The following is a 24984-nucleotide window of genomic DNA, read 5'->3' as shown; positions in this document are numbered from 1 at the left end:
TAAGGTTTTCCATATCTTATGCTTCATTTATTGTAAATGAAATTAATTTTGTTTGATGGTATTCTTTAAAGTCTCAGATACTATTGCAATGAAATATGATGATTATAATAATGTCTATTTATGCATGTAATATGTGTTTTCCTAAAATAATAACATAATCAATTTTCATTTCACAGTGACAAAAGAGTTGGGTATCCTTTTAGATAAACAAGAAATACAGTAGATGATAATTTTGAATCAGATTCTACTAGATAGAAAAAAAAAAGTTAGAGATGTTGTCTCCTAATTTCTTCAGATGAGTTTTACTTTATAGAGATTTTACATACCTATATTGGGACACACCTTGCTTGCGTTCAGTGAAATTCATTTAAAGGGGAAGTAATAAGCTTTGTACATGCTAGACTGTTGGGGAAACGCAGAGTACAGAAATGTTTCAGAAACAAATAAATTATTAATGCTATGTAATTTGATTTTTATTAAGCAGATAGAGCTTTTGTTGTCCACGTATAACAAAACATTGTGAAATAATATCTGCTATCATTTGTCTTTCCGTTCCTGTAACTAAGTATATGCAACAGGGTGGAAATACATCATGACTTAATTTCTCCAGTTTATGCAGCGATTTCAAGCATTCATTCTTACTCTCTCTTCTAACCTTCCCTCTTCTACCCACCTTCTGTCACACACTCCAGCTCACCTTTTCATTCTTTCCAATTCATACTGTTGTAAGTCTTACGCTTCTTCCTTTAGGAGGTCGGACTCAATGTACCAGAAGGTACCCCAACATAGCAATGTACACCAGCCCATTGATGTGAGTCCTAGCTCCACCCTCCCCGATAGCACGGGCATGCCATGTAAGCCTTACATACTCTTCGCCTAAACTTTCTAAATCTCATCTAAGTCTGCAGAAGCCGGTTGAATTCCTTCTCACTCTTCTCAGCCCAACTCCCTTATTTCCAATTAGTCCCATCTCTAGCAAGTATATACTTTTACATTTGCTATCATAGGTGGTATATGTTTAAGTCATGCCCTTTCTCCTTCCCTGGAGTACTCTAATAATGATTTAGGGAAAGATTTTTGCCCACTGTCCTGTCATTGGGTAATTTTATATCCCATTCTCCTGGGGACGTGCCTGTCATTCCCAAAGTTTTCTTCACTCTGACCCCAAGGAGCCCAACACCTGGCCACCTGACCTCATGGCCCCTAGCTGGGAATGCAGATTTTGTTTTACCACCTACTAGCAATAATTCCACGTACATTTCACATGGTGGGTTATATGGAATGGTAAACACTGTGGATGAAACACCAGAGATTGCTGATGGATGGATGGATGGATGGATGAACTCTGTGTTTTGGTAATAAAGTCTCTTTATACAGGAAAATATTAACAATGGGGACTGTTCAGTATTGAAAACAATAGTAAAGTGGTAGAGGAATCACAGTAAAAGTGGTTCATAGTTCCTTGCTTTATATGATGCTCTTAATATGAACGTCTAAAGATTATTCTTAGTCAATCAAGATAGCCATTCCGAAGATAAGTCATTTACATATAGGATAATCTGGGAAGTGGTTGACTATATTTTGTTTTCATAGAAAGAATTCTCTAGCTTAATTGGAACAAGCAGCAGAAGAAAAAGGTAAAGGAATCCATGACAAGATTGAATTTCCACCCATCATTTACAAGGACAGGACACAGCCTTCTTGAAGGAGACTGTCTTTTAATTCCAGGGATGGATTTAGCTAAGACCCTGTGTCTCATTCTAAATACAGCTCTAGTACTGGCAGTCACAATATCATTTGACCTTACTTAGCCTCAGTTTATCCTCCTGTAAGTTATAATTTGTGGTATTTTCTAATCGTAATTGTATATTTAATGTAAGTCTTTCTATTTGGTGGGCACAAGTTTAACTTTCTTTCTTTCTTCTTCCATCCCTTCCTTGTGGGTAGTTCACAGCACAGTTTAATTCTTTGAGTTGGGGATGAGCCATCCTTCTGGCAGTGGGTGAAACATGGTAATGATGTGACTTGACTATCAGTCTATGGGTGACTTAAGAGAATTGCCCAGCTTATTGTAGTTGAGGATAGTGTACGTGAGACAGGTGGCTTTTATCAGGCTGCAGCTAGGGTCACACTTTTGCTTTCACTTCATGTTGCTTGGATATGGGCTGGAGATGTATGGCCCCTGAAGTGGCTGAATTCAGAGGATACCCGTGGTATAGACAAGGCACAGAGTACAAATGGATGACAAAGAGTCTTCTCTTACTTGACTGCTTTAACCCAGTGGCCTAGCTAAGTGTCCAATTAAGAAGATTTATTAAAGTCTGGAGCCCACAAGATAATCAGCAGCATAGCAGAGAACATGGCAGAGACATGCCATTTTATTTCGTCCTGTCCATCGTGCAAACATCTGACGCTGTTTCTTTTGGCTGGGCTGGAACAGCTAGCTTTAGTATGCATGCAGTTGGAGAATAATTTTTGGAGTGGTGCTGTAAGCTATTTTATTTATGGTTACACAGTGTACACAGTTTTTCAAATTATCACAGGATGAGATGCGAAATGCCTTTTATGAAAAAGTCCAGATGGAAATTGTCATTTGCTGTAACTCAAGAATAAATAAAGTGAGTAGGTACAGAATGCTTTGTTGTGGAAATGTAAGCAGCTTGTATGCCTTTTTTTCCTTACTTGCAGATTGTTTTATTTACTTATTTATAATCTGTGAAAAGAATAGCCTGGATGCTTTTCAAGATTAAAGACCAATGACATGGAAATCCCAATCCTGGGGAGATTGACAGCTGACTGCCCAGGGAAACCAAACATTAAAACAACTCCAGGAAAATGGAACAAAATGCTTTGAAAAGGTGAATAAAGAAAGGTCCTACCTTTTGGAGCCCATGTAATATCAGAGAAAATTTATTAGTTACACATAGGATATTTTTAATAAGATCTTAGGCTCTCACTGGAGTTCTTTATTATTATTGTTATCATTTTTTACTTGCTAATAAATAGACTGACACAACCGTACGATTTCTTTTGTCCTATTGTAGGTGTAGGTACATGCTTATCTCTTATTTATACACTTTCCTTTATTTAATAAGAACAAATGAAAGATGCCAGAAAATAAAACCTCTAGCACTAACTTTTTTTTTTTTTATAAATTTATTTTTTTTTTGTTTATTTATTTTTGGCTGCGTTGGGTCTTCATTGCTGCGCGTGTGCTTACTCTAGTTGCAGGGAGCGGGGGCTACTCTTCGTTGCGGTGCGCGGGCTTCTCATGGCGGTGGCTTCTCTTGTTGCAGAGCACGGGCTCTAGGCACGCAGGCTCAGTAGTTGTGGCACACGGGCTCTAGAGCGCAGGCTCAGTAGTTGTGGCGCACAGGCTTAGTTGCTCCGTGGCATGTGGGATCTTCCCGGACCAGGGCTCGAACCCGTGTCCCCTGCATTGGCAGGCGGACTCCCAACCACTGTGCCACCAGGGAAGCCCTCTAGCACTAACTTTTAATTAACAGTTTCTAGGAAAGAAAAATTCTCATGATAAAATAAAAGCTAGAAGAGTTTTTTCCTATCAAATTATTATTGTTACAGGAAGATATGTAACATTTTTTATTAAGCTTGCATCATGCCTGGATATAGGGGAAAAAACCCTAAGCAAAGGATATAGGATCACATTTAATCTCAGTATGAGACCACAGAGCAGTAGGGGGTCTTACTCATTTGTTAAAACCACAGTTTTTCCAGAAGTCTTTTTCTCTGCCTGGAGATTTTGGTTTGAGCAGCTGCATGAATGAGGGACGGGAACCATCCTGGTAAGAGCACAGACGCCCCATCTCATGCCTCTGTTTGAGGCACTTTCACTCCGCGGCCAGGTGTGTTCAATCATTTCTCAACAACTCCTCAGGGAGGGAGGAATACTTATCCGCAGGGAGGAACTTAGTCATGGAAAGGTTTAAGATGTGAAGGTCTCAAGGTCAACCCGTAAATCAGTTACGGAGCGGCCACCTAGGAGCCGCTGTGTTTCCTCCACACGCAGGTAAATGACCCTTCCCAGGTGTGGGCTGGGAGGGAGAGCCTGGGGCTGTGGGCGCACTGGACACCGATGGACAGAAGGACAGAGGACCCGGCTTTTAGTTCTTGCTCAGCCATCAACTCAGATCCCCGAAGTGTTTGTTCTAGTTTCTCCCTGGCCAACTGTGCCGGTGACTTGGTTGCCCAGATTTGCCTGAAAAGGGCTTTGGACTCCGTAGCTGAGACATACGGCCCCGGATCCCAGATTTCACACTAGGATATTTGACCCTGAAGGTTTAGAGAGAGAGGCATGTTTCAGTGAGTGGTTATCTTTTGGCTTTCCTGCGGAATTGTTTTCGTGTGTCTTTAGCCACGTCTCTAAACTGTCAGATAATAAACTGCACTTTTATGTTTTTGTCGATTAGCCAGGGTGCCAAGGAATAATCGAAGAGTGGCTGGTTGGTACCAGAACTCCTGTGTTCTTGTTTCAGCTCTGTTATCAGCTAGCTCAGTGGTTCTCTGGCAAACGACTTTCCCTCTTGGGGCCTCAATGTCCATGTCTGCAAAAAGAAAAGGTCGAAGTAAAATCGGTTTCTAAACTGTGTTTAAAATGGCCCCAGATTTTCCCCAAAGTGCTCTGGGTGGAGGGGTCAAGGCTTTTGAACATAGGGTTCTGTTGTTAGGAAAAAAGGCTGCAAATCAGCAGACCGAAGGTTCCTGGAGCTCAGTTTGAGTCTGTGACATTTATTTAAAAAGTGTAACTTACAAAACAAAAAATATTACATATTACAAAAGGTATAACATAAAATTAGCTTTGGAACTGTTTTCAGTTTAGAGTGGCTGCGGAGTGGAGTGATTTAGAGACCCTGGAGAGACTGCTTCCTGGGTTCGAATCTCAGCTCTGCCGTTTACTATGACCATAGGCAAGTTTCTTAATGTCTCCATGCCTCAGTTTCCTCATCTGTGAAAAGAGGACCGTAGCTTCTGGCGATAACGGTTTGTCAGTGTAGGTTCACTCTGGGGGAGGATGTTGACCGTGGGGAGGCTCTGCATGTGTGAGGTCGAGGGGCACGTGGGAAATCTCTACCTTTCCCTCAATTTTATGATGAAATGAAAGCAGCTTTAAAAATATAAATTAATATATTAATTATCCATAATTAATATATGTAAAATTAATATAAAGTCTGTTAGTTTAAAAAGAGGATAATAACGATAGAAATTGTTTCATTGGGTTGTTATGGGGCAAGATGGTTAATAGCTGTAAAATATTAAGAATAGCACTTGGCACCAAGAAGCGCTGTGTAAGAGTTAAATAAATGAATGCTCATCCACTGGAAAACTTGTTTTGTAACATGGAGAGAATTTCTGCAATTTGTGAACAGTTTCAGTATTTTCTGAGTGTCCAATGTGTTTGCACCTTGGCTTCATAAAGTGGTAGATTAAGCATTTGTGTAGAGCAGAAGTTGCAGGCCAAGAGAACAACTTGGGCAAGTTTTGGAAATGTAGACGTTCTGGAAGTGGAAAAGTCTAGTGTGGGTAAGAAGTGTGTGCTGGGAAAGTTTAGTGGGCTTATGTCCAAGAAGGGCTTAGCTTGTGCTGGAGCACAATGCAGGGTTGCAGGATTCCTTGCTATAGGAATTGTACCTTCCAGCTAATGGTAGTGGTGATCGTGATGGTGGTGGTGATGATGGTGGTGGTACTGATGGTGGAAATGGTGGTGGTGGTGATCGTGATGGTGGTGGTGATGATGGTGGTGGTACTGATGGTGGAAATGGTGGTGGTGGTGATCGTGATGGTGGTGGTGATGGTGGTGGTACTGATGGTGGAAATGGTGGTGGTGGTGATCGTGATGGTGGTGGTATTGATGGTGGAAATGGTGGTGGTGGTGGTTGTCATGGTGGTGGTATTGATGGTGGAAGTGATGTTAATGGTGGGGGTGGTGGTTTTGATGGTGATAATGGTGGTGATGATGCTGGGGTGGTGGTGATGGTACTGGGACAGGACAGGAGACTCTCCTCTTTATCTTAAGTAACTATTGTGCTGTCCCCACCCAGAGCTTCCAGGCCAACTGATAAGAAAAGGCTCAGTTGACTCTTGGGACTGAAGGCAGAAAGCCCTTAGCTGCAAGGCGAGAAGAGAGGTGGGGATAGGCAGTTAGCTTTCTTTCTTTTTATACTTCATGGCTGACCCCTGTGAAGGTCATATGGCCTCTTCTGCAGGTGCGTACTTGGCTTCTAATTCCGTTACCCATCTGCAAAGCGAGACAAAAGCAGCCAGGTAGCTGAGAGATCAAAGGACGCTTCCTCAGGACATTCAGTGTTCCTGTTCAGGTTTTTGAAATGGATTAGGTGAAGGCTTTGCTTACAAATTTTGACAGTGTTCATTTCATTTACCAAACTGTGCTGTCTTTGTTACTGTGGTAACAAGCACATTTATCTGGTTTCCGTTATATAACTGTTTTGTGAAACCCACAGTTCACTGTGGCGAAATTGTGTGTTGTAGGGATTAGGGTACAGTTTGGATTAATATGTGCAGCACATTCTGTTTACAGGATCATATTGGCACAGTAAATAGACAAGAAAATGGAAGCACGAAGAAAAGATTGGAATGCTCCCTTTTTACGTGTAGTCCTTCTGTTATGGCACAACTCAGAAACTTCTTTGAGATGCTAGCTTTGTATGTAGCAGTGATTCTCAGTGGGAGGGAGGGTGATGCCAGGCCCCACCCACGCACCCAAACCAGGGATATTTGTCAATGTCTAGAGACATTTTGATTGTCAAGACTATTGTCTTGAGCTACTGGCATCTCCTAGGTAGAGGAGACATTTTGATTGTCAAGACTATTGTCTTGAGCTACTGGCATCTCCTAGGTAGAGGCGAGCAGTACTGCTAACCAGCCTCCAGTACTCAGACAGCTCCCCCCAGCACCATCCCTGCCCCAACAAGGAATGATCCCATCCAAATGCCAATAATGCTGCGATTAAGAAACTCTGGTATGTAAGTGTTTATTCTATGAGAAATTTGATAGAATACATGTTTCTCATTCTAGAATCTCTTCTTTTCCATTTTCCAAATTTCATGACAGTGAACATCTAATCTTTACTTAAAGACCTCTTTGAAATCTGTGTAGCACAAGAAACCTTCTTGCATTGGACTAATTTCTTTTTATATCTTCTCTGTCTGTTCTCTAGATACAAACATTTCCAGTTTAAATGTTAAGGCTACAGCTATCTTACGCATTTCCACTTGGTATTTTTATCAATTCTTAGTAATCAACTTATGTATGTGTTTATTCTCCCCAAATTTGGTTTTTTTTTTTTTTTAATAAATTTATTTATTTATTTATTTATTTATTTTTGGCTGTGTTGGGTCTTCGTTTCTGTGCGAGGGCTTTCTCTAGTTGCGGCAAGCGGGGGCCACTCTTCATCGCGGTGCGCGGGCCTCTCACTGTCGCGGCCTCTCTTGTTGCAGAGCACAGGCTCCAGACACGCAGGCTCAGCAGTTGTGGCTCACAGGCCCAGTTGCTCCGCGGCATGTGGGATCTTCCCAGGCCAGGGCTCGAACCCGTGTCCTCTGCATTGGCAGGCAGATTCTCAACCACTGCGCCACCAGGGAAGCCCCCCAAATTTGGTTTTAAGCTCCTTAATACTGTGTAAAGCTCTTTGAATTATTTACAACATTTAGTTTAGTGCTATGCATGCTTTACATATCCAATACACATTTAATGTTTAAATTGGATACTTGAAGCGTTCATATAAATCAAAATACTATTTTTTGATATCCATAATTCCTTTCATTGAAGAGAAAAATCAGTGTTTCTTTTACTCTCAAAGCAGAAATACATTCAAATCTCACTGGATTTGAATATTGACATGAGGATAGTTTGTTTCATGTCTGAGGAAATATTTTTAGCTTTCTACTTTTCTAGGCTTTAATTACTGTATTTATTTTTAATAAATCTAGGGTAGAGTCTTTATGAGACTATTCCCGCTAGCCAAACTTTGAAAAGCCTGTGTTATGCTTTTTCTTATGATATTATAAATAGATATCCATGACTTTGCCAAACTTAGTGATGAGTAAGCAGTTGCCTTTAGGAAAATGTATCTATTTGGACGGTTCCTGCTGTTGGGCATGTGAAGCCCTCTGAGACAGAGCTGATTTGGTGATGTCATTTTCACTGTGTTCTGTTTATTTAATTTCTAACAAATTCTTTCTCCCATGTCCATTTCTCTGACTAGTTAAGCCAGGGGTCATGAATTACCATCATCATGGGGAATTAGAAAACCAAAGTTCCTTTTTTCCTGGTAGGTAAAGGGAGAGCCCAGACGTTCATCATTCTTGGTCATTTCTGCTGGCCTGTGGGTCCCTTTCTCCTGCTGGCCTGTCATATGAGCGTGTAAGATGCAGGCTGTGCGTACTTAGGGCAGCTGTGCTGGTGTCCCCTCTTACAGACATTGTCTATCCACACACGTCTTCCAGGTGGTCCATTCAGCAGTAAGGAGTAATGGGTGATATGGAAGAGAATCTAGAAGATTCAAAGTCCCCCTTTTAAAAGGCCATGCAAACGAATTCATGATTACTGACCTTCAGCTGGGCACCAGGCACCCTGGCAACCTTGTGCAGGTTATTATATTAGCTCATTTAGTCCTTGCAATCATCCAGTGAGGTGGGCGTGGTATCCTTATTTCACCTCACAGAGCTGAAGTCACTGAGCCAAGGTTTGTATTTCTGTGTTTGGCTCACGTCTGCCCAGCTCCAAGTAATGTATTCTTCTCACTGTGTCTCTCCACCAGAACCCCACTGGCTTTTATACATTATAAATCATTCAGTTCCATGAGAGTGAAGAAAGGTGACCAGGTGTGGAAGGAATGCTGTCCTGGGCCTTCAGAAACTTACCTTTAAATATGGCTTAAAATTAGGAAAGGTGTTGCGTATGAATGGAAAGTTTGAGAAGCCCTGAGATAGACCAAGTCATAGCCCCTGGATGATAGGGAGGATTTTTGTGAGAGCATGTAGGACAGTCCCCGTTGTGGGATTCCTGCAGAATTTTGGACCTCTGGGGAGACCATTTTTCTGTGAAGCCATTTTCTAAGTGTTATTCAGATTCTCTGAAGGACACAAATGCTGTAACAGCAGGTGTTTTGAACACCCTGCTTTGTTTCCTGAAGTGTGCAAACACAGTCTCCGGGGACGTTCTTGGAGTTGGCTGCTCGGGCCTGTTATTTCACGGTAGGATAAAATAATGAGTATCTTGATTAACTTTCTGTAACTCTAGAAATTGCTTCCAAACCACATGGCTCCTTATTAAATCACTGAGAGAACATGCCTGAGAGCTGGTTACCCTCTAGTCACCCTTTCTTTGGGCGGCCGGATAATCCCTTCTGGAATCTAGTACCTGTTGGAAAGAGGGAGACAGCAAAACAGCCCATTGCTTGTTGGTTTAGGGTTGGAATGCCAGCATCCCCCTTACATGAGTTAACCTTCGGAGGTCACCTGAGACGGTCTACCTGGAAGGCCTTAGTGTTTGTTCATTCATTTGTGGTTATTTTCATCCTGTGATCTCAAGAACTAGCTATCAGAGCTGAGTCTAATCATGATTTCTGCCTAATAAGGGGAAATTATTTGTCTTCAAATTATGTGCCAATGGGACACTGGAATGATCCTTTATAAGAGGAGCCTTCTAATCACTCATCATTGCAAATATACATTTCAAAATAATTTGATTAAATAAGGAACCTAGTGATATAGTGTTAGAGACTTTGAGCTGTTACTAAATCTTATAAATGGTTTAGCCTTGGCTTAGAGATTTATCACTGGTGTTAGCAAGTTATGGGTAACCAAGCTGCAGTTTTAGGCCTGCTTTTCTCCCATATATATATATATATATATATATAGGAGAAGGCTAGTTGAAACCACTTGACTTTATGACTTTGATTAGAAAAAAAAATCATTGATGTACCCTGCTTAGTTTAACCTCATGGCAGGCAGCTAATGAAAGCATGTATCACCATGGTTAGGGGAAATATGACAACTCTGGGTTTCATGGATGAGGAAATTAAGAGAAGGGCCATATGTACGTCTTCTAAAGATGATTCACAGTAGGACACTGAGCCTGTCTTAGAACTTGGATATAAACGCCATGTACCACCTTTACTGTGTTTCTGACCAGCTCCAATAGTAGAATAGGAGAGCTGTGTGTGTACAGTTTCTGTTTGTCTTTTCTCTCATCCTCTTCTCTCTTATTGTTTGTTTCTAAGGCTTAAACCTCTGAGCACTGACAAGGAATACTCAGCAAAGAAGATTAGCCCATTTTTCAACAGAGTATGAGATGGCTTGAAATGAGGGGTTCCAATTTTCGTTACAGTGTGACAGCAGGTGTGTGTTAATTATAGTATGCTAGTCAGTGTGAGATGCTGCATGTAAAGAATTCAATATTACAATCTTCACAACAACCCACGGGGAAAGTCCAATTAATATCCTCATTTTGTAATGAGGCAGTTGAGCTTTAGAATGGTTAAGTAACTCACCCAAAGTCACTCATCCAGCAAGGGGCAGAAACTCAGGAAGGCTGATGGTGGAGCTGGACTTCCCAACCACTCCTGTACCTCCTCATTTGTCTCACAAACATTGACTGTGTCTCCATAATGTTTAATATCTAAGTTGTCTATTGTGATAAAAAAAAAAAGTCTACTAATATGACTGTCTCTGCCCATGGGCTGATGCTGTACTGAGGATACCAAGTCCGTGAAGAATTATATCACTTTGTAAGTGGAATGATAAAAGATACATGCAATGGGTTTTGAGTGCAAGGTCCAAGGAACAACTACTTCTCATGCGGGATGAGAGTGGGTAAATAAACACACTCTTGCAGATGCATCTGAGGTGGGCCTTCACAGGATAGGAGTTGTAGTTGGGAGAAGCCATTCTGAGCGTAAAAAGTGAAAGAGGTGTGTAAGGGTAAGCATGCTGGTGTCTCAAGAATGCTGAATCGTGCGTGGTGCCTGGTGGAGGGTGAGACGGGAGTTTGGAGTAAGATTGTATTGCGTCTTGCCAGCCATGCTCAGGGACTGTCCCCAGGATCAAATGCAGAGGGTCAGGACAGAGGCGTTTAAACCATGTTGGGGATAGATGGAAGAGAAAGAAAAAGCCAGTCATGATTCAACCAGAACACTGGCTGGGGCAGGGAGAGAAGGGCATTCACCATGTACCATTAATATATGCCCGGTGACGTGTTGGGAGCATTAAAAGCATGAGCTTGTGTGGTCCTCACACAAACCATGACAGTTAGATGGTCTAGTATTTTAGATGAGGAAAGAGAGTTGGCAAAGGTTAGGAAACTCTTCCAAAGTTCTCAATCTAGAAGGTAGGCTGAATTCAAACTCACATCTGTCTGATTCCAAAAGTCGTTGGAAAGACCTGTGGAATAATCTGATTTGAGATAAAGCTTAGCATCTCTTCTAAGATGGAGGACGAGTTTGAAACATGCTGCTTCTAAAAAGTCCAGAGAAGTGTCAGTAGACAAGATAAGATGTCAACGTCCTTTGTTGCTCTGTGACTGTATGTTTACGTGGAACTAATTAGCCCCTGGCCATGGGCAAAATCACTTTATTAATAATAAGATATGTGGGTGTTTCTTGTATCCTCCTTCACGGGTTTTGACATTCAGTGAAAAGAGTGGACCAAGAGGAAAGGGTTTAGACATCTGAGTCCTGTGTGTGTGTGTGTGTGTGTGTGTGTGTGTGTGTGTGAGAGAGAGAGAGAGAGAGAGAGTTTGTGTGCAGAGTTAATCATTTTAAGCACGTGGTTACAGCAGATAAGGACACAAGTCTCCATGCTGTAGACCAGTGCAGAGGACTGTCTAGCGAGCCACATACGGGGCCCACTTGGATTGGGACAGGCTTGCATTTGGTTTATCAGAGCGTGCTGAAGACACGCTGGCCTGCTCAGAGACACTGCTCTGGAAGGAATGGTGACAGTCAGGAGAAGAGGCAGCTGTTTGTTAGGGCTGAGTTGTGCTTAGCTAGCAACCCCAGGCCTATTCTTATCCTTGAATTCCTTAGGAAAACTCCCATGTGATGAGAACCCTGCCCAGAAAATCCCCATAGGATGAGAATCTTGCTCCGTGGTCTAGGAATAGATTTGTAAAGATACGCTGGCTAAAGATTTATATAGGGTTGTGATTTGGGGAAAACATTACTCTTTTGTGATCTGAAATGCTAATTTGACAGTTCACAGCACTCTGTGACCTCATGCTGTGGGGACAGTGGAGGGAGGGGTGAGACTAATATTTAAAGGTTGAGAAGAGGACCAAGGGTACAGATGCCACCCAGCCACCTTCATGCTCATTGGTTCTTCTGTTTACTTTTCTCTTTGGAAAATGAGAAATACAGTACTGGAAAAACTTTCCTTAGCTATCTGATATAATTGCTCTCACACTGGAAGAACACTGGGAAAAGAATAGGAATTTCTATTAAATATGTTTGGGTGAGGAAGTGTGGGCATAGTCTTTGGAGATTGTCCAAAGGTGCATGCACATGGCATGTTGGGGACATCAACTCTTGGGCTTAGAGCCAGGTCTCCACCAATACAATTATTAAGTAATAGAATATAAGTAATATAAATGATGACGTAATTCCTAATGATGGATAATATAAATTATAAAGTAATTTTTCATTATAAATAGTGAAAGATATTTAAATTTATTGCAGAGTCAGTTGTTTCATGAGTATGTATGTGGCAACAAGCTATCTGGATAATTAGTGCATTTCAACCTAAAAATCTGCTTTGACCTCAAAGTATTGAATAACAATGTCAATTTCAGATTGGGTTTTGTATGGCTCTTTTACTTCTTTATACACCAGTAGTTCATCCACCCCTGCCCCCCGCCCCCATTTATGTCAGCCTAAGGGGAACCCAGCCTATGAAAAGCTCTATATATGAAGACGTCTCTCCTTACTTACAGGGTCCCCACCATCACTACCACCTCCATCACTGCTGGGGACCCTCCTCCCCTAAACTGAAAAGATCCCCTAAAATCCCTCCTGGAAATCAGGTGTACACAAACCTTCTTTCTCTACTCCGAGCTTCATCATCACAAGAACATGGTAGCCTGAGTTGGAATTTGGAATTTTTTTATAATAGCTTTACTTGATATATAATTCACATCCCATAAAATTCACCCTTTTAAAGTTTGCAGCACTTTTTCATATATTCACAGAGTTGTGCAATCACCACCATGTAATTTTAGAATATTTTCATCACCTCTGAAAGAAAACCTGTATCCATTAGCAAAATTTCCTCATTTGCTTCCCCCAAGCCCCATATATTCTGTCTCTATGGATTTACCTCTTCTAGAAATTTCATATGAATGGAATCATAGAATATGTAGCCTTTTGTGATTGGCTTCTTTCACTTAGCATAATGTTTTCAAGGTTCATCGAGGTTGTGAATGTATCAGCACTTTATTCTTTTTTCTAGCTGAATCATATTCCATTGTAGGACATTCCACATTTTCTTTGTCTAATCATCATTAAATAGTTGGTGGGCTTTCACATGATTTCCTCCTTTTTGGACTGTTACGAATCATTCTACTATCACCACTCATGTACATGTTTTTGTGTAGATATATGTTTTAATTTTTCTTAGGTATATACCTAGAAGTGGAATTCCTGGACCATTGGGATTCATTTTTACAGAGAGACAAATAGTTTAGTACCATCTTACATTTGAAATGCAGCATACACTCTACACATTTTTTAAATGTGGGACTTTCTTCAGTGGGGTTGGTATTCTATGGCTGCAAAGTTGTCAGTCTGCCTAAAGCAGTCGGTCATTATACCATTGGCGACACAGGATAGCACAGTGGTTTTTGAGTCAAGCACATGTGAATTCACGTTCTGGCGCTCCCCTTTCTAGACGGCTGATAACCTGCAGCCAAAAGGTTTTGAGTTCTCTGAGTCATAGTATCTTGACTAGATAAAACGCGGGTCTGTGATTCACAAACTCTCACAGCTTTTTCCAAAGTATTTCTTGTCATTGCATGCAGAAAATGGTAACATTGTGTGGGTAGATTTGGTAAATGGTGGAGACTACTTACCTAGAGGCAGAAGGGGGTGGTCCCCGGCACACCTGGATTGCAGGTCTTCGGTATCCTAAGCTATACCGGGCTACTCACCTGTGGCTCTCACCTGCTAGGAAATTGTTTTCTCAATGTGTCTGTACTCTTGCCTTTTCCTGTAACCTCTTCTGTTCTAATCTCTGAGAATCACCATTAACGACTAGAGAAAAATATTGGACGATAAACTAAGCTTTTGAAGGGTTATGATCTCATTGTATTTTATCTTCAGTATGGCGCATGGGAGAAACTCACAAGATAAATGAAGACTCCAGCGACATGCTTTTGAACACTTTAGCTCTGACTTCCATTTAGGAAGCTATGGATGACCACTGCAAACGCCCTTCATTTGATCTAACATTTGATACCACACCATCGTCATAGTTTTTCTAGGCCTTCGAACATTATCCTGTTTTTCTCGATTTGTTTTTTTCTGCGCTGGCTTCAGCCAGCATGTCTTGGGTCACTGTACTGCTTAGGTAATGAATCTAATTTAAATTCTAGTTTCCTACTGTGAGCAAAATCTTTGGCCATGAGGAATTTCCTCCAGAGAATTTGGGTATGTCGTCTTGTTCTGTTGTATTTTTCTCTGAAGCTTACAGCACTGATCAGCTCTTCTCTGAGAAGAGGACCACTCAGATGTAGTAGGTGCTCCTGAGTTAGGGGGATGCTTTTCAGATGGTGACCTAGCTCTGATGAGATACAAGAATCTAGTCCTTTTAAAAATGATTAATGGTTGTTTTCGAAACCATCTTCCCTGTTCTTGCTAGCATCTTCAAGCATGACACGTGTAACAAATGTTCAGAGACTGCACTTATTAGATAGAGCTGCTTCTGTCCTCTGGTGATGAAAAGAGTCAGAGAGGGGACTTACATTCCCAACTCATCTTGATTCTTCTCTGTAGCGTTTTCTCAGTAAAAGAATACGTAAACACTTCTGATGATGATAATAATTACACATGCCTATCTGCAGTAAACTTGCAAAACAACCCCCAAAAGTATTAAAAAACTATGCAGCACCGCACATCTCAGATGATTCTAATGATCGGGTGTATTTTCCTCCAGATGTTAATTGTAACAATTCAGATCCACGTTGTGGTGTCTGACAATTATTGAGCACTTACAGTGGGGTTGGCATTGTTCTAAGTGTTTCACATTGGTTAAAAAATTAAATCCTCAAAGGTTATCTATACTTGAAGACAGAAAGACAGGCCATACAACCAGCAAGAAACTGAACTGGGATTTGCATCCAATGTCCAGTCAGACTCAGCACCCAGGCTCCCAGCGTTTGTGTGTTTACATTTCGGTATGAGAATGTCTGTGTGTCCATGCATGTGAGCTCGCATTTGTGGGCGTGCTCTGTGTGCACACATGCACTTGTTTATATGCTAGGCACGGAGTTTAGTTTTCTGCCCATAACATTTAATATTGTATCTTGAGTATTTCTCATGTCCTTAAGATTTCTCTTAAAAACAGTATCCTCTTACTGTTTTTCTCTTAAAAACAGATCAGACCTTCCTGATCTTCTTTATTTGTATATTTCCCTTTCCCTAAACAGAAGCTTCCAGATCATGGTTGTAATACATAATAATCAGACTAGCAGGGATATATTTCAAAGTAAATCTTTGTTGACTTATCTGATGAATTCCTTTGGAGAAAGTCCTAGAGATGAAATCGCCAAAGCAAAGTGTATGAATACAATTAAGCCCCTTAAGATTTTTCTGTGTGTGTGTGTGTGTGTGTGTGTGTATTGGTGTATCAAAGAAAAAAAAATTGAGTTTTGTCAAGCAGCCATCGCCACCGCCAAGCGCCTAGTTGTTCACATTTCAAAAATAGCAATTGTTAAAGCAATACCGGATTCTGCAAGGTGGAAACAAGCTTTTCTTTTGGACTTCTTAAATACGTAGCTTTCTTCCATAACTTGCCAATTTATTATGATTCATGAGATTAGTTACCAACTAGATAGATCTGTCCCTGCTGCAAAGGGGTGTCCTCAAACAGCGAGCTTTGTGCTTGGAAAACAGCCGACTTTCCAGAATGAAGTGTTGGTGAGTGAAAGCACAGCGTCATCCACCTCCAATCTTATCTCTGTGGGTAAGGACCTGCTTCTTGTGGTCCTGTGGTTGTAATCAAAGAGAACCGCGTGAATTTTCCAGAATAGCGAGCTTAACCATAACATTTTGCCTCTTACATATAGTGTTAGGGAAGGTACGTCACTTTCATCTAGGCACTCAACCGGAAACACAATCTACTGCGTATCGACAAAACAAACACGTGAGCTAACTTTCCTGTAATGATTTCACAGTATGTGCTATTTACCAAGCCAAAGGGGCAACTTTGAGAACAAAAATGCAGGATGGCCATGTCAGGATGGAAAGCATTTGTCAAAGCCTGTCCGCCTGATCATTTCCTCTCTGTATGAGCCGAGGGCTTTGCATATTATGGTTTATCTGCCAAGGCTGATAAAACCAATCCCATTTTCTTAGTTAGAGGGAAGATTTCCTTTTTTTCCCAGGTAAAATGAGTGTAGTAAGTAAAGGAGTTGGAGGTCCCAGTTGTAGAAATGTCTATACTGACTCATGGTTTACACCAGCATGTCATGTGTTTTCATCATAAGTGTGCTTCACCCGACTTTAAATGAGAATAATAGGAATTTCCTGTTTTGTTTGGAGAATCCTTATGGGAAGTTGGCTTCTGCTCTGTCAACATTTCTACCTTCTAACCATTCCCTCTTTAAACATGCCCTGCTTTCTGTCCTGCCCTCAGCTCCTGTTCTCCCATCATCTTCTATCCCTTATCCCCAGTGAGTCAACCTGAGCTGAATCTAAAGATGGACATTAGGGCTCCAGTCTCATTAGTTAATCTAGAAAACACATCTCACCCCATTCACTTATATTAAACCTAAATATTTTTACTCACTTTAAGTTACAAACTAAATCAGTGCTTGTTGAAAATTCAAACAGTACAGAAGAATATAAGATAGCCCCACTGCCTAGGAGTAAACACAATTTTCTTTCACCTACAAACATATAAACATAAAAATCATCTGGTTTATTTCAGTCAAAAATGGGACCCCTCTCTTTCTTTCTCTCTCTTTTCTCTCTCTAGAGATAAAGAAATATCTACACTTTATTTTTTCACTCAGCATCATTATTGGATTTTTACGTCCGTGTACAGAGTTTTACTACATTGGTTTTACAAGCTGTATACTATTTAATAGGATGGATGTGCCATGATTTATTTGATTTCATTACTTATAACTTTGGTCTTTAAATTTCATGCAGATAAATGTGTTTACTACCCCCATTCTCAGTAAATTCTACCCTGAGACTTTATTCTGTTTCTCTGCCCCAAATGTGATCTTTTTATTTCCAATTCAGTCACATGATTCCCATGCTTCCAAAACTCACCTGTTCTCCAACCTCCTCCTATGTTAGCCGGACCCTTCTTTCCACTATTTGTAAGTGGTTGGTTGATCCATTCATTCAACAAATATTAGACATTTTCTATGTGCAAAAAAATGTGGTGGGCTTTGAGGGGCTACAGTAGCGAGTAGGGCAGAGGCTCTCCTGCGTGGTCCTCCCATACAGCAGGGATGCCATGTCACAGGCAGAAGAAGCTGGACAGTGTGAGCTGAGGGCTGTGGAGACAATTGTAGCACAAGGAGGCTCAGTGGAGGCATCCTTGTTTCTCACTGGTGAAGTGGTCATGGGACTGGGGGAGCTGGTGTTTGAGCTGGACCTCAGAGGAGGCATGAGGTTCTAATACAGACATAGGAGAGTGTGTTCCAGGCAGAAAGGTGGAAGTGGACAAGCAGAGTGGGTGGGGCTGAGGAGGATTAGTGAGTCTAATTGATCCAAGTGGTTTGATCATGGAGAGGTGATGAAGTAGTGAATTATCTCCATTGTTCATTCAGTTATTTATTCACTTTCACGTGAGCACGACTGTGAAGTTTCTGTTTACATTTCCTTGCTTTTTAAATACATTTTTTATGTTTTATTTGTCACATTTTTAAATTGTCTTAGCACATGTTTCCATGATATTTATTATCTTTGTAAAATGGAAATATAATTGATTTACAATATTGTGTTTAAATATAGTCTTAACAAATTCAAATTATTGTTTAGTTTTGCTTCTTTGTATATTTGCCATAAATAGTGATTTACTATATTATATATTATTCTTGACTTTTTCTCTCACTGTGATGTTTCTATTATCTGTTTATGTTGTATATAGCTGGTGTCCATCCATTTTCCCCATGATATAATATACCATAAAATTTTCCATTCTCTCAGTGGGCACCTGTATTATTTCTGGGTCTTTGCTATTATGAAAAATGCTGCTATGAATGTTCTTTTACAAGCTTCCTGGGGAGGTGTGGAATTTTCCTAAGGCTGAGGCCACCCACCATCACAGCTCTTTTTAAACAGTGAACTGATTTTATCATCTCTTTGTAGGAAGACACTAATTTGGTGGTTAGAGATTTTCTTTTCCTGCAAGATTTAAGAAGCGTTTTTTTAAAATAGCTCTTACTTATTAAAACTTTTTTAGTGCTTCCTCATCACTAGGGAATTTTCTATGTTCTTTCAAATTAACTCGTATAATCTTAAGCTATGGGTTTTTATCTCCATATGACAGATAATGGAACCTGAGACATAAAGTTATTGTTGGAGCTAATTGGAACCCAGGCGGTCTGGGTCCAGAGTCCATGTTTTCAGCATCTCTGCAATGCTGCCTCTCCCAAAGTAGCGGTGGTGGGCAGGGCGGCTCACCAGGACATTGTAGGCTGAGGGGTACCATAGGTAGTTCTTAATTTTCACAAGGCAAAATCAAGCAAGCAGGCATCCTGCAGCAGTGTTTAGCCCCCTTCACTGTTAAGGAACAGCGTGCCAAATTGGTGCAATCTGTCATTGCTTTTCCTGGACTTGTATTTAGGAATCATTCTTTTTGTGTTTCCATTAACATATCCACCATCACGTAGCTTTTAATATTTTGAAGCGCAGAATTTAACACACTTGGGGATTACTTGAAACCACGGAGACCTTTATTGTAATGTCCTCAGTAACCTTTCCACATTTCAGGCTAATGAACTGAAGAATAAAACACCATGTGTTCACAGCACGTCTGCGTGTCCCCGCATTGCATTATGTGCTAATCGTTCGATGTTTTTGTGGCGGCTAATTCATGGTCTTCGTTGACTTGTTCTCCTGAAATCTCACCTGATAGATTGATTCCTTGTGAGGGAACTTGTAGTTTTCCATGGAAACGCTCCCGAAACTTGCCGTGAGCACTCCTCCGCGGCACTGGCAGAAAGTATCCAGGCCTTTACAATGCTTTTTCCATCACTTAGATGAAGGCTGTCTTGGTTTCTCTCCCCTCTAGGATCTAGTCGGTCAGTCGATAATACTTAATATCATACTGTCTTCTGGGCCCTGGGGACATCCAGCCAGCAAGACCCAGGCTCAGTCCTCCAGTTCTGATATTCTTGTGGGTTAAACAGGCCATAAACAGATACACATCAGTTGAGTGATTTCACGTAGTTTTGAGTGACTGGAAGAAGTGAATGTAGAGGAATCTGGTAGAGGGGAAGAGGCTGTGCTTCAGCTGGCCTGGTTGGGGAGGCCTTTCTGAGGAGGTGACATTGAAGGACACCTGAATAATGAGAAGGAGGCCCCTTGGAAGGACCTAGAGAAACAACCTCTGGACCTAAGGACCAGCAAGTGGCATCTGAAAGATGATGAGTCGGTGGGTGAAAATACCAGAGAGATGAGTGTATGCGTGTGCGTGGCCCCGGCACGGTGCATGGGAGCGCTGGCGAAAGTGCAGAAGTGGGTGCGGACAACCCTTTAAAGAATACAGATATTTTATTTTCGTGGATTCTTTGTTTCCAGCTGCATTGAGGTACAATTGACAAATAAAAATTGCATATATTTACAGCCTACAACATGATGTGTTTTTTTGTTTTTTGGGTTTTTTTTTAAGAGCAAATAAGATGGGAATTTTATTGGAAAATTATCTAAACAATTTTATGAAACTTATGTAACTTCGATAACAAAACCTGAAAAAGGTAATACAAAATCACAACTGACTTAAGATCTTAGTAAAGTGAATTAAGCAGCTGTAATAAAATAACAGTCCGCCTTGATTTAGTTATAGTTAGGCTTGTAATGCAAAGGTGCTCCAGTATTAGGAAATCATATAAACATACCATATCATTAGGACAAACTGCAATGTGATGTTTTGATATATGTACACCTTGTGAAATGATTATCACTATCAAACTAAAGAGCATATCCATCACGTCACCTAGTTACCTTTGTGTGTGTGTGTGTGTGTGTGTGTGTGTGTGGTGAGGACATTTCAGATCTACTCTCTTAGCACATTTCAAGCACACAATATGGTATTATTAACGATAGTCACCATGCTGTCCATTAGATTTCCAGAACGTATCCAGCCTGCATAACTGAATCTTTGTACTCCCCGTGTCTCCCACTCCCCAGCCCTTGGCAGCCAATTCTACTCTCTGCTTCTCTGAGTTTGACTTGTTTAGTCTCTTTACAAAGATGGCTCTGGTTGTAACGTAGATAATAGGCTTTGTTGCAGGGGAGGCAAGAGTAAAAGCCCCAAGACCCCGACTAGAGAGGCTTCTGCTGAGTCCGGGGGAGAGAGGAAGCGGCTTCACGTGGGATTGCAGCCATGGAGGTGAGAGGGGGCCAGGTGCGTGATCCATAGGACAGGGTTTACTGATGGTTTAGAGTGGCAGGTGGGGGAATTAGAGAAGCCAAAATGACTCTAGCTGTGATGGGGAGGACTCAGGCGGGAAGCAGATTTGGGGAAGAGGGGCAACTGAGGGTTTGTTAGGTCCATGTTTGGTTGGAGGTAATTCTCCACACTCAAGTAGAAGAGAAGAGAGGATGGAAGTTGCAGTGTCAGGGTCAGGTTGGAGCTGAGATATACATCTATGTTCACCTGCTGATGGTTGCTCTTCCATAACTTGAGCTCCCAGGAGGATGTGTAGATGGTGAGCAGAGGGTGACACTAGATGCTAAGCCCATCTCATAGTTGTTCAAGGGCTGGTGCACATTCATCACTATCTAGATTAAATTATGATCAGTGAGGTCTCAGGCTCCAGGACTGGTGAATGATACTGCCAGTCACTTCGTGAAATTTCTGTCCCCGAGGAAACACATATTCAGGCCCAACTGAAGTCAGTTGGTAGAAATAGAGCACCTGCTAATTTTTTTTAGCCAGAGGATCCATGTGTCTAGCAGAGCTCCCGATTCCTAGTCAATAAATGATAACTGCAGAAACGAGGTATACACTGGGACGGTACCTTCAGTGTAGCGAGATGACCATGGATTTGGAGCCAGGGATGTACCTGTTAGAATTGTTAGCTCTTCCATTTATCTGTGGGACCTCCTTGAGTCTTCACATCTGTAGACTAGGAAAGAATGCTAATACTTATTTTACAGGCTTATTTCAGGAAAACAAGAGATGTATTAATGCTGTGCATCAACATATAACCTTCTTTGCAGTTTCTTGTATTTTATTGTTCTCCGATTAGCGGAATCTTTGATTTTGATATGATGTGGCTCGGTATTTTTTTCTTGTGTTGAGAACTTTTAAGATTTACTCTCTTAGCAAATTTCAAATATGCAGTACAATATAGTTATTTTTTATTTTTGTAAGGATTTCTTATTCTTGTTTTTAATAAACGGACCCCAAAATTGTAATTAGTGCTCTTGAGGTCTATCTTTTTTGTCCTTAGACCAAAGAGTGTGACACATTTGAACTCAAATGAATCAGCTTTGGTGTATTGGTCCACTGGCCTAATAGGTATCATCAGACATCACACACAAGGGCCATTCCCAACTGAAATCTGAAAACACCAATCAGAGGCCTTTTCACTAAATAGCCTAGTTTTCCCAAGTGTATCAGTAGGCTATTATCTGTAAATTTATCTGATACAATTTCAAGGTATTTGCATTTTCACCCTAGAATAATGAATTTGATGAATTTACTTCTGCTGTGAATTGTAATATCTTCCTTTTTTTTTTTGTCTTTTGATTTTTCAAGTGGTTCCAGCAAATTATGGTGTGCCAGAATAATTTATTCAAACCCCTCAGGGTTCACACACTTCAGTTATATCTTCCATGTGCTTTCATGTTTCCAGACCCGGGAGACTTCCTCTTTTTAGCTGGTCTGCCTATAGTAATCCCTTCATCCCTTTGACCACTAATTGGAAAATTATGACATTTAGAAAGGACATTTCTCAAAACCATGGGAATCCTCATATTTGGACCAGATGTTAAGAGAATTTTAATAGAGGAATAAAACATCTGTGACAATGAATAGCAGAGTCGTAGAAGGAAAGGGAACAAGAATTGCATTTTAATGGAAGCATAAATATTGATTAGAAGGTAGAGAGGTGTATGTTGATTTACATTGTTTTTCTCCATTAACTCATTCCTCAGGTGGTAACTTTTTGTGTCTACTACATCCTGTATTGTCCAGAGGTTGAGATTTTCACAGCCTATTTTAGAATGAGGCACATACACAGGCAATTGTAGTTCAGAGTGATAACGACTATAATAGAAATGAGTGTTGATGTACAGAGGGGCCACATGGGGATGGGGGGGAACTGGGAAAAAGTCAGAGAAGGCTACTCAGAGATGAACCTTAAGAATTGGAACTAGAGGCAGGGAAACCTGTCAAAAACAGCTGACAATGTAGACGTGAGAAATAGAGAGGGTTGGTTAGGGTGGGGAGTGGGGCATGATTCTAAATATGGGTAAAAGGGAAGAGTTGTCAGAACATAGAGACAAAATGACACGTGACCTTTGGGAAGATGAAGGAGGAGAAAATGGTGGGTGAGTCCTCAAAGAGAGAAATTGGGGTGGGGTGCACTTTCATTTAAAGGGAAGACGGGAGTAAGAGTTCTGGATGCAGTAAGCACACAGGGAGATTGGGGTGTTAAGGAAACCAGGGAGGAGAGGGTTTGGGGAGATATTCAGTAGGAGAGGTCATGGGCGCAGATGCCATGGTGATAGATGTCCAGTTGCATCAGCTTACCGGACTTGGCAATCAGAAGGCGACCAATGATGCTGACCAGAGCAGAAACGTTGGGGAGCATTCTTTTCTTCCTGCCAATGTTGCATGCTTTTGCAGGTCATCATAGACATCACACCTTCTAGGTGACAAGAGACAAAGTGGCCCTCCAGCTCCTGCCTATCTTACCTAAAAATGAACGGGAGCTATGAATAGTAATTGTCACATTATGAGAATCATTTATAATGTGATTATTTTGTTCTGTCCCTATGAGTTTCCTCTCTCTAGATAAATCCTTTAGAAATTGTCAATATAGTTATGTTGCCTTGAAAGACACGTTATTTAAGGGTTTTTTTTTTCCATTCTTAGAAAGTATTCCTGTTGATTTAGCTAGCACAGAAGTAGATTGAATGAACCTTCACTTAGTTTTAAAACCTGCTGACAGATAAAATTAATATTGCCTTTGTGTAAATAATAATTTTATCTAATGGACTTCATTTATTTTTATGGTCCCTCCAGGCGATCTGGAGCTAAACAAGGGGAAAAAGACAAAAGTGTAATAACAATTCCCTTTGAAGAGAGATATAAAATAAGGTCACTGGAGCTGAACCATTATTGAAATGTGTAAAATACGTCAATGTTTGCTTTTTCCCATTTTATTCCATGCAGTCATTTTATATAGCCATAAAATCCTATCTCATCTCAGTTCAGATACGATGAAAACCTATGAGTAATAAAGTCATTTTCTTACTCAGTTACCTGAAGGTGGCATCTGGCAGTGTTTCTGTCCTTGAGGGCGGTCAGTGTTTTCATTAAGACATTCCTAAAAACGTTGCACTAATTCATTTGTGTTAAACCTCTTTTGGCTGAAATTTGGCAGTCACGGTACATGGGTTAAAATAATATAAAGAGGATCCAATTTTCATAAAAATGTACCTAAAAAGTGAAGATGCAATATGTCTGGTGAACATCCTGATTGCCCTTATAGACTCAATGCAATAACAAGAAAACTTTAATTTTGCTTTATTTCCCAAAGAATAAAATGTTCAGTTATTGTTTTTGAAAAAGGTTAGAAGAATCTATTTACTTGAACACTGTGCATTAACTTAAGTTTATTGTTTTATTGATTCCTCATTTAATCCCATTTCCTGCTCAGTACCTAGAGTGTCTGACATTACTACTAGGAAAGAGCACAGATTCATTCAACACGTTCCTTCCAGCCATGAAGACACTGAGGGCTTGGATGCCCCCTGACCTTTATTCCCCCTTCTTTGAACACTTGAACTTGAACCCCTTCAGAAGCCATTGCTTCTGTCTTCTTCATCCATTCAGAGGGATTCCTCCCTTTTCTATGTTCCCTAAGACTTTGCTCCTACTTCTAGGATAATTTGGTAATTATCAAAAGATGGACTTTTACTTGCTTGACTACTCATACCTGTGAGCTGGAAATGCCCAGACTGTGTCCTGTTCTGTGTTGGAGGGCTGTCCCTTGCCCAAGGTGGCATCCTTCAGTATGACTGGCTGGATTAATGTTGCCCGCTGTTTCCAGGCCATGGGTTCATCTCTTACGCTTTACTCTGGGGAGAAGACTATGTTTCTGGGGGTAATTCGGGTTGTTTGAACTTGTGGCCATAAATGTGTGGTTTTACCAGTGTGAGCAGGAAGGCTGAGTGTGCCAGGCAAAGGGCCAGAGGGTTTTGCTCCTGTTTTGACATGGCCTGACACTGCGCACTTGATCTTACCTTAACCTGTAAGATCCGTTCAGTCCATTTGAGCCTTCGCTTTCTCTGCTGCAAAGTGAAGGGAGAGATGAGGTGATCTC

The 24984-nt window shown here is 41.0% G+C and overlaps 1 protein-coding gene across 5 annotated transcripts in view; it reads left to right on the top strand.

Moving 5' to 3' along the window:
* The window catches only part of SEMA5A (semaphorin 5A), a 492520-nt gene that overhangs the window by 144780 nt on the left and 322756 nt on the right, over positions 1-24984 (top strand). The window contains exon 1 of one of the 5 annotated variants that reach the window (XM_061189121.1): positions 2810-2858. The exons of the other annotated variants lie outside the window; for them this stretch is intronic. The gene's annotated coding sequence lies outside the window, so the exon portion shown is untranslated. Of the gene's footprint in view, positions 1-2809; positions 2859-24984 lie in introns of those variants that run through there. 5 annotated transcript variants of the gene reach the window in all.

The sequence above is a fragment of the Eubalaena glacialis genome, chromosome 4 (assembly GCF_028564815.1).
Source record: "Eubalaena glacialis isolate mEubGla1 chromosome 4, mEubGla1.1.hap2.+ XY, whole genome shotgun sequence".
Taxonomy (NCBI): Eukaryota; Metazoa; Chordata; class Mammalia; order Artiodactyla; family Balaenidae; genus Eubalaena; species Eubalaena glacialis.
Note: the sequence above shows the minus strand (reverse complement) of the source record. Positions and strands in the feature narration are given on the sequence as shown.